This window comes from Copidosoma floridanum, unplaced genomic scaffold (assembly GCF_036245765.1).
Source record: "Copidosoma floridanum isolate Cflo_tuat_1 unplaced genomic scaffold, Cflo_Japanese_pri ptg000021l, whole genome shotgun sequence".
NCBI lineage: Eukaryota > Metazoa > Arthropoda > Insecta > Hymenoptera > Encyrtidae > Copidosoma > Copidosoma floridanum.
This window is the reverse complement of record NW_028321898.1, coordinates 19270407-19283023: the sequence shown is the minus strand read 5'-3', so window position 1 is coordinate 19283023 and position 12617 is coordinate 19270407.

The following is a 12617-nucleotide window of genomic DNA, read 5'->3' as shown; positions in this document are numbered from 1 at the left end:
GAAAATCTTTACCCTATAAGTGGTATCCCACAATCATGTACTCTTTAAACCCAATGATACGGGTCGCGGAGTTTAGTTAGAAATGAGTTGAATTTTTTTTTTTTTAACAATAAATAAGCTTACTATCTCCAAAAGAAAAAAAAAAACAACCTGGTAAAAGTGTATTTGCGCCATAACCACGTACTGCATGGAATTGAAAAAGATAATTACACTTGAGGTAGTTTGTTAGTTTAAGCACTTAGGGTAGGGGCTAATAGCACCATAAGGGTGGAAAGATAGTTTTAATCTTTACTATTGATTATAAAAATTATTATTAAAAAAAATAAAAGAAATACGAGGGTAGTGCTCGCGTAAAAGGATCGGGTGCGACGTCTTGCCAAGCACATCGCGATAGCCATCAGTAGCGTGGCATAGGAAATTAAATCTTAGACGTTCAAGAAGTAATCACAACTGATCAGCTCGTCAGAGCATTCACAGCTATAGAATCCGTTGCTTCTTGATGATGCTAACGTGGGAAGCTAGCGGCTCGTTCTTTGTCCTCATTGGTCACTCCGCGCTGATTCAATGCTACGTGGCCAGGGCGTCGCCTACTAGCTCTACGAGCTTATCTTTCGGTGGTAGCTTTAAATAATAAAATCGTACATTTAAATATGGGAAACATGTAAATATCGCAATATTAATACAGGGGGTTTTGTAACAAAAAAACCTCATGTACCATTTTTTTATGGGAATGACCGTTGCTCACAATATGTTTGTAGCATGCAATATTACTAGTGAAATTTTTCTGGGTGAATATCCAGAGACAATTTCGAAAAAAAAAAAAAATAATAAAAAAAGGGCTTATGACGAAAGCAAGGACGGTTGTCTGGTTTAGTTAAATTTATTAGAACAATAAAGAAACTTACTGATGTCCATCCTACTGCCTTGTAGTCCGCCGAGGGTGAGGATATTTATCAGGAGATGTCAAGAATGCGGTTGGGAGATGTGGGTGTCTATTTGTCCTTGAAGGTGACTCGTTGGCGATGCCCCACGTATCCTGGTTGGAGTTGAGCATGGTTAAGGTGGCCAGCAACAGACGGATGGTGAAGGTGTGCGGGTCCACGGTACAATGGAGTGGCTGGTGGTGCACAGTCATTGCGATTGTGGTGGGCCTTGCCACCCGACTGAAATGAGGATGGGCATACCGATGTCCAGTAGTGGCACCTTAAGAGAGACTGACTGGGCACGAGGATACATGGCTATTATATCTAAGTTGCGACACGTGGCCTACGTGCTCGGGCACACGGTAGAGGCCGTACTCTTTCAACATAATTTTCTTACGATGAATTCTGGCTCTTATCAGAGATAGTGCGAGTCGACGGTGGAACGATGTTGGACAAACAAGTTAATGAGCTTTGTTTCGAGAAAGTAATAACCGACCGTTATAGTCGAGTGCCGATGCATTTGCCATATTACAAAAAGTTTCGGAATAACGATGAAATGCGGTAGGACGACTGTACGTACGTGGTAGTAATATAGTAACTTCATACTTGGAATATATGGTTAATTTTTCAGTGTAAAAACTATACATGTATGGATTATAATCAGAAACGCATGACTGTATGTTAGTTTACAGAGAAACTATAAGACTTTGTCATTAACTCCAAAAGGCACGAGCGTCAATTCATTAGTTTTCGACTTCACCCTGAAGAAAAGTCTCGAAAAGACAAAAAACCGTTGATACGATACGTATCGTATCGCAACCTTATTACTTGGGTATATACGTACTGGGAAATGCTAAAAGTAGCTTAGCAGAGGGGCGGGACGTGGCGTAGTACGATGGGTTAATAGAAACGGATGGTAAGGCAAATGAGAGATGAAAAGAGAGGGAGGAAGAATTCGAAAAAGAAAAAAAAGAATTGCTTTCTCTGAGCGTAATACCCCAACCCTCAAAAAGTTAGTTGAGGATGGTGTGAATTTAACGCTGGTGAGAGTAACCGTTTTGCTATTGGAATTAAAAAATAGACTTATGGTAAAAGGAGTTTTTTTTGTTTAAATGTTTATAATGCAATAAAAAACAGTAGGGAGCGTTTTTGAATATAATAACTGAACATTTTAATAACTAAACTCACCAAAAATGTGCTTGATCAAGAATTTTTAAGAAATGTTTATCAAAGCCAGAAATATTGCAAATTTAGTGCAAAAAATTTTAAGAACGGCGGTTTTAAAAGCCTTTCCGCTCATAACTCGACTTCTCTCTAAGATATGAAGCTTCAACACCTCTCATTTGAAAGCTGAAAATATAAGCTTTAGCATAAATTATAGTACTAGCCCAAAATGACCATATACCAATTTTAAGGCGTGCGTATGGTGCGCACGCGGTAGCTTCTCCACGTGGTTACATGAATAAAATCCATTATAATCTTATTTGAAAATTATGCCATCCACAATTGACGGGTAGTACCTGAAGCTCCTTAGAGTCATCTGGAGTACACTTACCTATACTATTAACATGCCCACCACAATTGGCATACGATTCCATAATATCAACCCAAGAAGATGAAGATTCAACGTATAGACATAGAAATGAAAAAGATAAATACGCTGCTCCAGAAAGACGAATTCACTATAAAAATGAAAAAAAACTTATATTTCCAGTCTATTTTTTAATTCCAATAGCAAAATGGTTACTCTCACCAGCGTTATTTATGTTCCCTCTGGGCCCAAAGTGATTTACTGGGCGCAAAGTATGCCCATGCGTGCAAAATTGCACTTTGCGCCCTTGGTAAGAAAAACATTATAAGCAACTCGGGTACCAACCTACAACAAGCGCGCCCTTCGAATGCTCATGTTTTTACTTTGTGCCCTAGTGACGTAACGTGCTATAAACTATAAAACAACATAGTCGTGTTGCGGTTTAAAGATTAATTATAAAGAACTTATTTTGGCTATTGAACACACGTAGAATAATCAAGCATTTTTCTACACTTTAGTTTAATACTTTTCAACATTTTTTTACATAACTTTTTGAGTATAAAACAAATATTTGTTTTGCTGACAAGAAATACACATGGTTTTAGACTATATTTTATGTGTACTCGAAAAAACATTTGATTTAGGCTTGCTTTCATTATTCAGAGTGATTTAAAAGTACAAGCTTCATTTCAGTTTACTTCTCCATATAACAAATATAAAATGCTTGATAATACGTCAATAAATGACAAATAAACAAAACTTTTGTATCATGGGCCAGTTTTATCGTTTTGTCGTTAAGGTTGTTTATGTGCTGTTTAAATACTAAATAAAATAAAAAATTAATAGACAGTTTTTTGGTGGAATTCGTGCACAATATAAGCTATCCCACGTTTATTAAACTGTTTTTACTCGTACATCATGCACATAATGAACACAAATTATTGGAAATGATGTTAAAGAAGTAGGGGAAGGCGGGTCAGGACGGATTCGACGGGTGAATTGGACACCCAGCTTTATAATTTAAAAAAAATGATTCAACTCCAAAAACTATTTTTTTTTTTAAATCTAATACGATAGCTGATTTCTTTCAAAGTATTTGGTTAAAAAAAAAAGATTGTAAACAAATAAGAATTTTTTGAAAATTCGAATCCAAAGGTCGTATGACGTTAATAACTTGTGTTTTTTTTTCAAAACGGAAGAAATCTTGAGTGATGTCTCATTTTAATGTTTTGGGATATTTTAATCAAGCACTTTAAGCAGTAATTTTTTTTATTTGCGTAAGCCATTCGGAAAAAATACAGTATAAAAATAAAAAGAACACTTTTTGAGGACAAGGCGAACACCCACGAGAGGGTCAGAGCATTATCGGCGCCGAGCAGAACAGCTGATCCTTTCTAACCACTTTTTTTTTTATTTTCTACCGTAGTTGGTTTTTTCGGAATAAATCAGTATTTTTAGTACCTATATTCGTAGAAAGATGGTCCGTAACTATAAAAAGTATGGCTATCGAGTGATGCCATGAAAAGAGAGAAAAGATTGTTTGATGTTTCGTCCCAGGAGCACGCCAGGGCCAGGAATCATCAGTAAGGCTGATGACGTGCTCCCTGCCTTAGACACCTATATCGTGGGGATACCCTAGCTCAATCTTAAACGCCCATATTAACCAACATGAAATCCGGGCACTTGCGAGAAGGTCAAGTTGAATGGTTAGACACCTAGCGGATGGTTGGAGAAGGACGGAGAGCCGAAGTGTACATGTGTGTGAGAGGGTCCCCACAAAAAAAGAAAGAAGAAAAAAAGTGGATCGAAGAACAGTTGCAGTTGGCTATCGTTTCTGTAAACAATTGTTAAACCATAAAGAGTTCAGCCGCTGAGTTTGGTATTCCTAGGACTACGCTCCAAAGGAGATTGCAAAAGAAGACTGTAAAAAGGGTTGGTAAGTATACAGATTCAAAGTATATATTCAAGGAAGTGGTCACTAATTTGTCCATCTTAAATAATGTAAATTTGAGCATCATTCAGGCTTTCAAGAAGTGTTCTCTGACGAGCAAGAGCAAGCACTGTATAATCATGTAATTGATATAGACAAACGGCTTATGGGGCTATCAGCAATTGAACTAAGACAGTTAGCTTATGACTTTGCCACTCGTCTTGGCATTAAGAATTCTTTTAAAAATGACACTCTGGTAGCTTACATACCTACACTGAGTTATAAGAGTTCACCTTTTCTCATGAAGTGTTTTTTAACTGATAACCCGGTTGAAAATATCTGTTGCAATCAGATACAAAAAATATTGAACTATACTTAACTATGAATTTGCACCAGATATATCTCATAAAATCTCTTACGATATACCAGAAATTAATTAATCCTGAAAAGCACCTAAGGCAGGTAAACTAAAAGGAATTTATAAAATTTTATCAGATCCTTTCCTTTTGAATTAAAATAATTTCTGGTAAAATTATAATTTTATAAAAACGATTCAGAGTGATTTTGTTCAATAAGAATGTATTGGTCTACTTCAATTTAACAATTGTATGAGTTTTACTCAATTGTTACTTACGAGATTGTATGGGTGTTTTGTATTTTCTTCTCAAATATAAAATTAAATAAGATGTGAGTACTTATTTGAAAAATTTGATTGAGATCGTGATAACAGTTTATACCCGCATTTTTTCACATTGTTTATTACATATTTTGGATTTAATTACATGCGGAAACTAGAAAGAATTTATAAGTCTTTATCAGATCTGCTTCATTTACATTAAAAAAATTACTGGCATAAATATTATTTTGTAAGATCCTTCCAGAACGTTTTTGTTGAACTAGAATGTATTGATCAATTTAAATTAAATCGATTTTATGATATTTACTCAGGTGTAACTTACAAGATAATATAAGTTTTAAGCAATTCAAGTTTTTTTACGTGCATAGCACTATGGTATTTAACAGAAATAATTATAACGTTTATTTGTTCACTAGAATTATATAAATTACTCGTTGAAGTTTGGCACCATAATATGTACAGTTCAAAAGTCAGGTTATTTTCGACTTTGTCCCTATTTATGGAATAATCTTGAAAATTGGTTATTTGTTGTATGTTTAATTAAATTTTTCTTATGAATTCATAAAGATAAATAAAATATACAACTACCACAATTTTTTTATCAAGTAAGTTGCATAACAAATACATTAATTTTCATATTCCACGAATAGGGACATTTACCTTATGTAAAGGGATACTGTTCAGCTGGTAATGTGTGTATCAATGTGTATACAATAAGTATACAGAACTACTCCTATGTTGGAGTCAGAAGAATACCTAAATCCGCATTTATCTAAGACATTGGACGGATTACTGTATACTGTATACTGTAGACTATAAAAGTGTATATTCGATTTTTTTGAAATAATTAACTCTCGTAAGAACTAAAAAATGATAGACTTTTTTACGTGATTATATATTTTCTGAAAAGTAACAATTTTTGTGACATTGAAACAGAAGTGATACGTCTCATAAAGTCTTTTTAAAACCTTAACATTTACCAGAATTTTGCACAAGGAATTACTGAAAAAAACAGCTTTCTTAAAAAAATTAAGATGAATACGATCTCTAGTAAAATCTAATAAAATCTTTTACGCGTATTTACTTATTTATGTGCATAAAAAACTCTTTTAAATAAAGCAGTTTGGATATCATAAAAATTTTACTGGCAATTCCTTGTTTATTCTGACAAACATCGGTAATCATATACCAGTTATCATACCATTTGAAAAGAATACAATTTGTGTTGGTTAGACCTGATATAAACTTTTAAAAAAATTATCTGATAGCATCTTAAATATTTTTATATAGTTTAGTCTTATCAATTCTCATTAAAATTATGCACTCACGTAATAAAACATTTTATGCAAGAAAATCCTCTTACAGACAAATAAAAATATTTGGTGCAGAAAAATAAAAATAGAATCTGGTAAAAATTTTATGAGACAACTTTTTTTCTGGTACAACCAGTCTAACTTTTATCAGATTTTACAAGTTTTTATAAGTCACTATCAACCGGGACCAAAGTAAGAAAATCAAAACGGAACCAAAGAGAACTGTTACAAAAGTCAAAGTAAAGAAAGAACCAAAAAAAAAAAGAGGTAGAAATAAAACCTGATGTATTATTAAAAAATCTTAGAGAAATAAAAAAAGGCCTCAAGTTGTTCAAAGCCATCAAGTACTAAATTGCCTAGAAAGCCATTAGCTGATATCAATGAAAAATTAGTAAAAAATGACTTTAATTTTAATAATATAAATGAATTTTATGGCATACTGTCGTAAAGTTTTTTCTAAGTCCAAAGTGTGTACAACGTTTCGGTTGTATATTGACAACCCTTTTCAAGCAAGCTATAACAATGAAAAATAAAAAACAACTCGCTTACAAATCACATAAATCATACAAAAGTCAAGAAAACGATAGTAATGGCATAAACTCTCAAATCTTACAAGTAAGCAACGTCGAATGTTCACTCAGAAATAAATGTAACAAAAGTTATATGTCGTTGGCTTAAAAATTAACGATGTAGTTCTACGTACTGTACAACGTGTACTGATGGTTATATTACATGTGTACAATGATTATAACGTTATAAAGCACATTTCTAGTCACGAACAAGTGTCAAAAAGGCACAGGATTTAAATAGTAAAAATAATACCAAAATATGAAGAAGACACAGTTGTCTAGATGTTACGGATTGGTTAAAGTATACAAAAAGGAATACCCAGTAAGAATTATCATCTCTGCTTTAAATTCTTCTTCTTACCAGCTTTCTTAATGGTTTAGTAATTTTTTAATAAAAAATATCCCTAAATCTGACTATGTTGTTAAAAATAGTTAACAAATAGAAGAAAAATTGGCTTTTTTTAAAGTCCCTGAAGATTATACTATAGTAAGTTTTGACGTGGTGGCTCTGTTTTTATAATGTACATTGGGATGCTTTAAAATTAGCCATCGAAAGAAAATGGCATTTTTTATGCCACAAGACCATTTCAAGAATTTTTGGAAGTAATATAGTTCATTTAAGATGATAACTATTTCATTTTTAATAACAGTTTTTACCGCCAAGTTTTTGGCAGCGCTACAGGTAGCCCGATTAGTCCGATTTTAGCAGACTTAGTATTGGGTGATTTGGAAAAAGAGAGTATTACAACTAGTCCGATAAATATCCTTTGGTGGTATTGATATGTCGATAACGTTTTAACGTGTATCCCAACGGATAAAATAGATGTTTTTTTTAGACCACTTAAATGACTATGATCCAAATATTCAATTCACAGTTGAAATGCCAGTCAAGAACACTATTAGTTTCTTAGACATTGAAATAAAAAAAGTTATAAGATGGGTCACTGATAACAAATTGGTTTAAGAAGCTCACACATGCAGGCTTATATTTGAATTTTAACTCTCACTCCCCATTATCCCAAATAATTGGTATTATTTATGGTCTAGTTGATAAAGCTGTCAAGTTGTCTGATAAACGGTTTCATAATGACAATCTGTGCTACGTACGCTCTGTATTGATTGCTAACAATTATCCTTTACGTTTTATAAATAAATACGGTAATTTAAGATTAAATAAAATACATAATCAAAACAATAATAACAGTGATTTTTCTAAAAATTTACCTTTTAATGATACAATAGTGTTTCCTTACCTAAAATCGATAGAATTAAAAATTATAAAGATAGCAAATAAGCATGGAGTTAGTGTAGTTTACAGATCTACTAAAAAATCCAAAAAATTTGACTACTTGTATAAAGACAAAATAAATAAGACTGATAAATGCAATATCGTTTATGAGATACAGTGTTTAGGTGGTCCATGTAGCTATATAGGTCAGAGTAGTAGAAGTTTGGAAACGAGAGTGAACGAACATAAAAAAATATATAAAAAATGTAAAGTGTGTAAGTCCAATTATTGTTATTGTGATATTTGTAAGAGGAAAAAGAGTGGAAAATCGGCCTTATTTGCCCATACTCTTAATACAGGACATTTTTTAAATTTTGATCATGATACAATAAAAATTTTAGACCAAGAAAATAACTATTATAAACGCTTAGTTTCAGAAATGATTCACATTAAAAAATGAAAAAATAATATTAATAGAACTAGTTACACACAAACTTAAGTTCGATTTTTAAAAAATACATTGACAAATTAATAGGCTGATAACCACTTTTTCTGTTTTACAACATTTTATTATTTGTCTACTATGTAATTTTTGTTTTATATATTTGAATTTATTAATTGTTATTTTTACTATTTGAACCCTATGCCTTTTTGACACTTGTTTGTCACTAAAAATGTGCTTTATAACGTTATAATCATTGTACACATGTAATATAACCATCAGTACACGTTGTACAGTAAGTAGAACTACATCGTTAATTTTTAAGCCAACGACATATAACTTTTGTTATATTTATTTCTGAGTGAACATTCGACGTTGCTTACTTGTAAGATTTGAGAGTTTATGCCATTACTATCGTTTTCTTGACTTTTGTATGATTTATGTGATTTGTAAGCGAGTTGTTTTTTATTTTTCATTGTTATAGCTTGCTTGAAAAGGGTTGTCAATATACAACCGAAACGTTGTACACACTTTGGACTTAGAAAAAACTTTACGACAGTATGCCATAAAATTCATTTACATTATTTATTTACTTTTGCTGTCGTTAGAATCAAGAAACTAATTGATTTTGATTTTATTTTTACCAACGCAATCCCATTGGTAGATTGTTGTACGAAATTAGGCCGTGGTGAAAAACACGAATTCATAGAGCCTATTCAAAATTTAAATTTGTTTTAGTCTACTTTCTACGTATCTACCCAAGTTCAGTCACCTAAAGTAGTTATTGTTCGATCAGTGATATTAAATGCAAAATAGTACTAAACCAAATTCCGAGATCACAGTGATATTACTGAATTAAGATATGAATAAGATACTAATGTATAAGATTTAAAATTTTTGTTAAATGCAAAAAACATATGTATTGCAATTTTATTGAATAAAAACAAAAATTATTTATAAACACTTATTTATATAATTTTTAAACTAAATATGTGCCTTTCTGTCTGAATAATTTTTTCTTATTTCCTCGTGCTGGCCGTGCCCTTCTCTGAGACCGTCCTGCCCCGTAAGGGGGCAGGGTGATCTTTTTATTAATATTTTTTAAAATAATTTTTTCAATAAAATTAATTAAATATATGAACGTAAATTTTAATGAATCATCATCTTCAAAGTTTATATTTAAAATATCATCCTTTATCGTTTACATTAATCTAGATCCTTATTATTGAGAGCTTTGTAAAGTTAGGGGGCCCATACCAGCCTCTCCTCCCTTACACAAGAATCATTCACTTCTGTTATTAGAAAGTTTTATTTAGGAGAAAAAAAAAGTCAGCATTAGTCAGCTTTTTTCTTACTTTACTATGAAGTACATGAAGTAAAATCGTTTGTTACACTAAAAACGAGTCAATAAACTTGAAAAAACTTTTTGCTAATATATTAAAGAAACATCCGCACTCACAATAAGTAAATAAACGATTAACTATCTTCCTCTTACACACTGTCACCTTTTTTTTATCAGTTCTTGCTTTTTTGGCAAATTTCTTTCTCCAAGATTAATTTTTTTGTTACTGTTTTATCTTGTTGTTTAAAGAGCGTAAGTGCAGGCGAACTAATGTGAACAACATAATTTAAAAGTTCTGTGTATTCGTGCATTAAAACTGACAGGAATTCCAAAGGATAGTTGTTAAAATTAATTACGTACCACTGGCATATAATACCCATCGAATAATCATTATCTGATACATTGACTGCATTTTACCCATACTCAATACTTCGCCAACTTATTTTAGTCGTCTTACCATTAAATTTTTTTACAAAGTGTAAAACAAAACCAACTATTATTACATGCTCGTCTTCTTGAGTTTTAAATGCACACCAATCTTTAGTAAAAATTTTCCTCATTAGGATTACATCATTAATTTCGATGTGTTTGTTTGAAAAGTACTTATCTTGTTTTTGCTTTGATAGTTAAACTCGTGCAAGCCTATAACTACTCAGTCGATTAATACCTTTGCTTAGCAACCATACTAATGATGATTTCCAAACAAACACTTTCTTCCTGCTGTCATTTAAAACAGAAGCGAAAGGCTAATTTTCACAAACATTAATTTTTTCTTACATCTTTGTCGGCACTCTTAACATGTCAACATGACTTTGTAGGCTGTCCAAGTCCAATGTCTCGTTTATTGAATTCGATTCTTCAATATTTGGGCCATTCTGTATCTCATCATTATCACAACAATCACAACAAGCACGTTTGAATGTTCTTCAGCGTCGCTGTCAGTCTTGTAATCTTCTGCATCATCTGACTCTTGCAAGAAGAAATCGATCATTGAAGCGCTTGATGTGGTTGCTTTTAAGTTGCCACAGACTCGAGACAACTTATCACTGCAATTTTGGAAATTGCTAGCAGGCTGACTTTCTTCATCTTTATCTTCATCTCGGTCTTTATTATTACCGTTAATATCATCTATATCAACTTCACCACAATTATCTGGACATGGACGATGAAGAGATGCATCTTTATTCTGATCTGTAACTTTTACTTAAATACTATCAGCATTGGTAATATCCACTGATATTCTGACTGTCTTTGAAAGCATTTACATTAGCTATTTTTAATATTCCTTTTAAATTAGCTCCAGCTATTAATTTACTTTCAATATTGCCAAACGTTTTTTCTAACCGTGTGGTAGGATATCAAGAATTTTTAATGAATTGCAAGAATATTTTTGTTTATGCAGACGATCGAACGATGATCGAAATTGTGGCTTGCGAGAGAATATTATTGAATCATCATCATAATTATTGTTATTGGACATCTGGCACAGACGTTCGAATTTCTTGATTCTACTTATCGACTCAAATATATCACAGTTAACCATGGTTAAAAAAAAAGTTAAAATCGATCTCAAAAGTTGGTAAAAGCTTTTACATAGCTGTGATCCATACATGCATGAAAAAAGTGATTGAAAAGAATTGTTATTAATACAACTTAAGACCATGCTGTACACACCATGTGCATTAATTTCAATACGTATGTAACCATTTAGGGTAATAGGATTATTTTCTGTCAATTAATTGGCGTGATCCAATAACCATGCCCTTCACAATCTTGAAAAAAAAAAAAAAAACGCAGAACCACAGGTAATAAATCCTCAATTTGACAGGTAAATCAGAAATGTACTTATCAAGAAACTGAATGACGGCTTATGTTATTCTTAACACAGAATGAAAATTCATTTCATCTACTGAATGAATACCATTTAACGTAAGACCATGTTCATCTGTTGTTGCTATATTAATTAAAATTTTTTAATGAGAGATGTTAGCAATATAGTCTCGTATTGTAAACTTTTTTTAAAACCAAATTTCAATTTTGCAACGATCTATACAGTGTCTTACATATACATGATTTTAGGTCGAATACGAGCTTTGAATTTACGAATGTCGCAAGTCAAATCCTCATTTATGTAAAAAAAGTCCTTATTTAGGATGCATGACTATAAAAGCTCTAATATCGCCATCAGTTAACTAACCGACAACTTGAATGCCCTCTTCTTTCGATTTATGTTGTAAATACCGACATCATCTGTGTAATACTTTATAAGCGTATTTATCGTCCGTGCCAAACATTTAAAGACAAAAAAAACCATATAGTCTAAAAACGAATAGTCTAAGATCACCAGCGACCCTTTAATCTTTGATTGGATTACGGGTTTTAAAATCCTATTCGACGAAACACTAAAGCAAAAATTTTAGCCACAAGAACAAAATTGATCAACAGATGAAAAAAGAGAAATTTCTGCCTTGATTGGAGAACTTATTATGAAAGGCGCAGTCAAAAACTGCAATAGATCTGTCAATCAATTTATATCGACAATCTTTTTAAGGCAGAAGCCTGATAAGACTTACAGATTCATATTAAATTTGAAAAAACTAAATAAATTTATAACCGCTGAGCACTTTAAGATAGAAGACCACAAAATTGTCAAAAAATTGCTAGAACACAACAACTATATGGCTACAATAGACCTCAAAGAC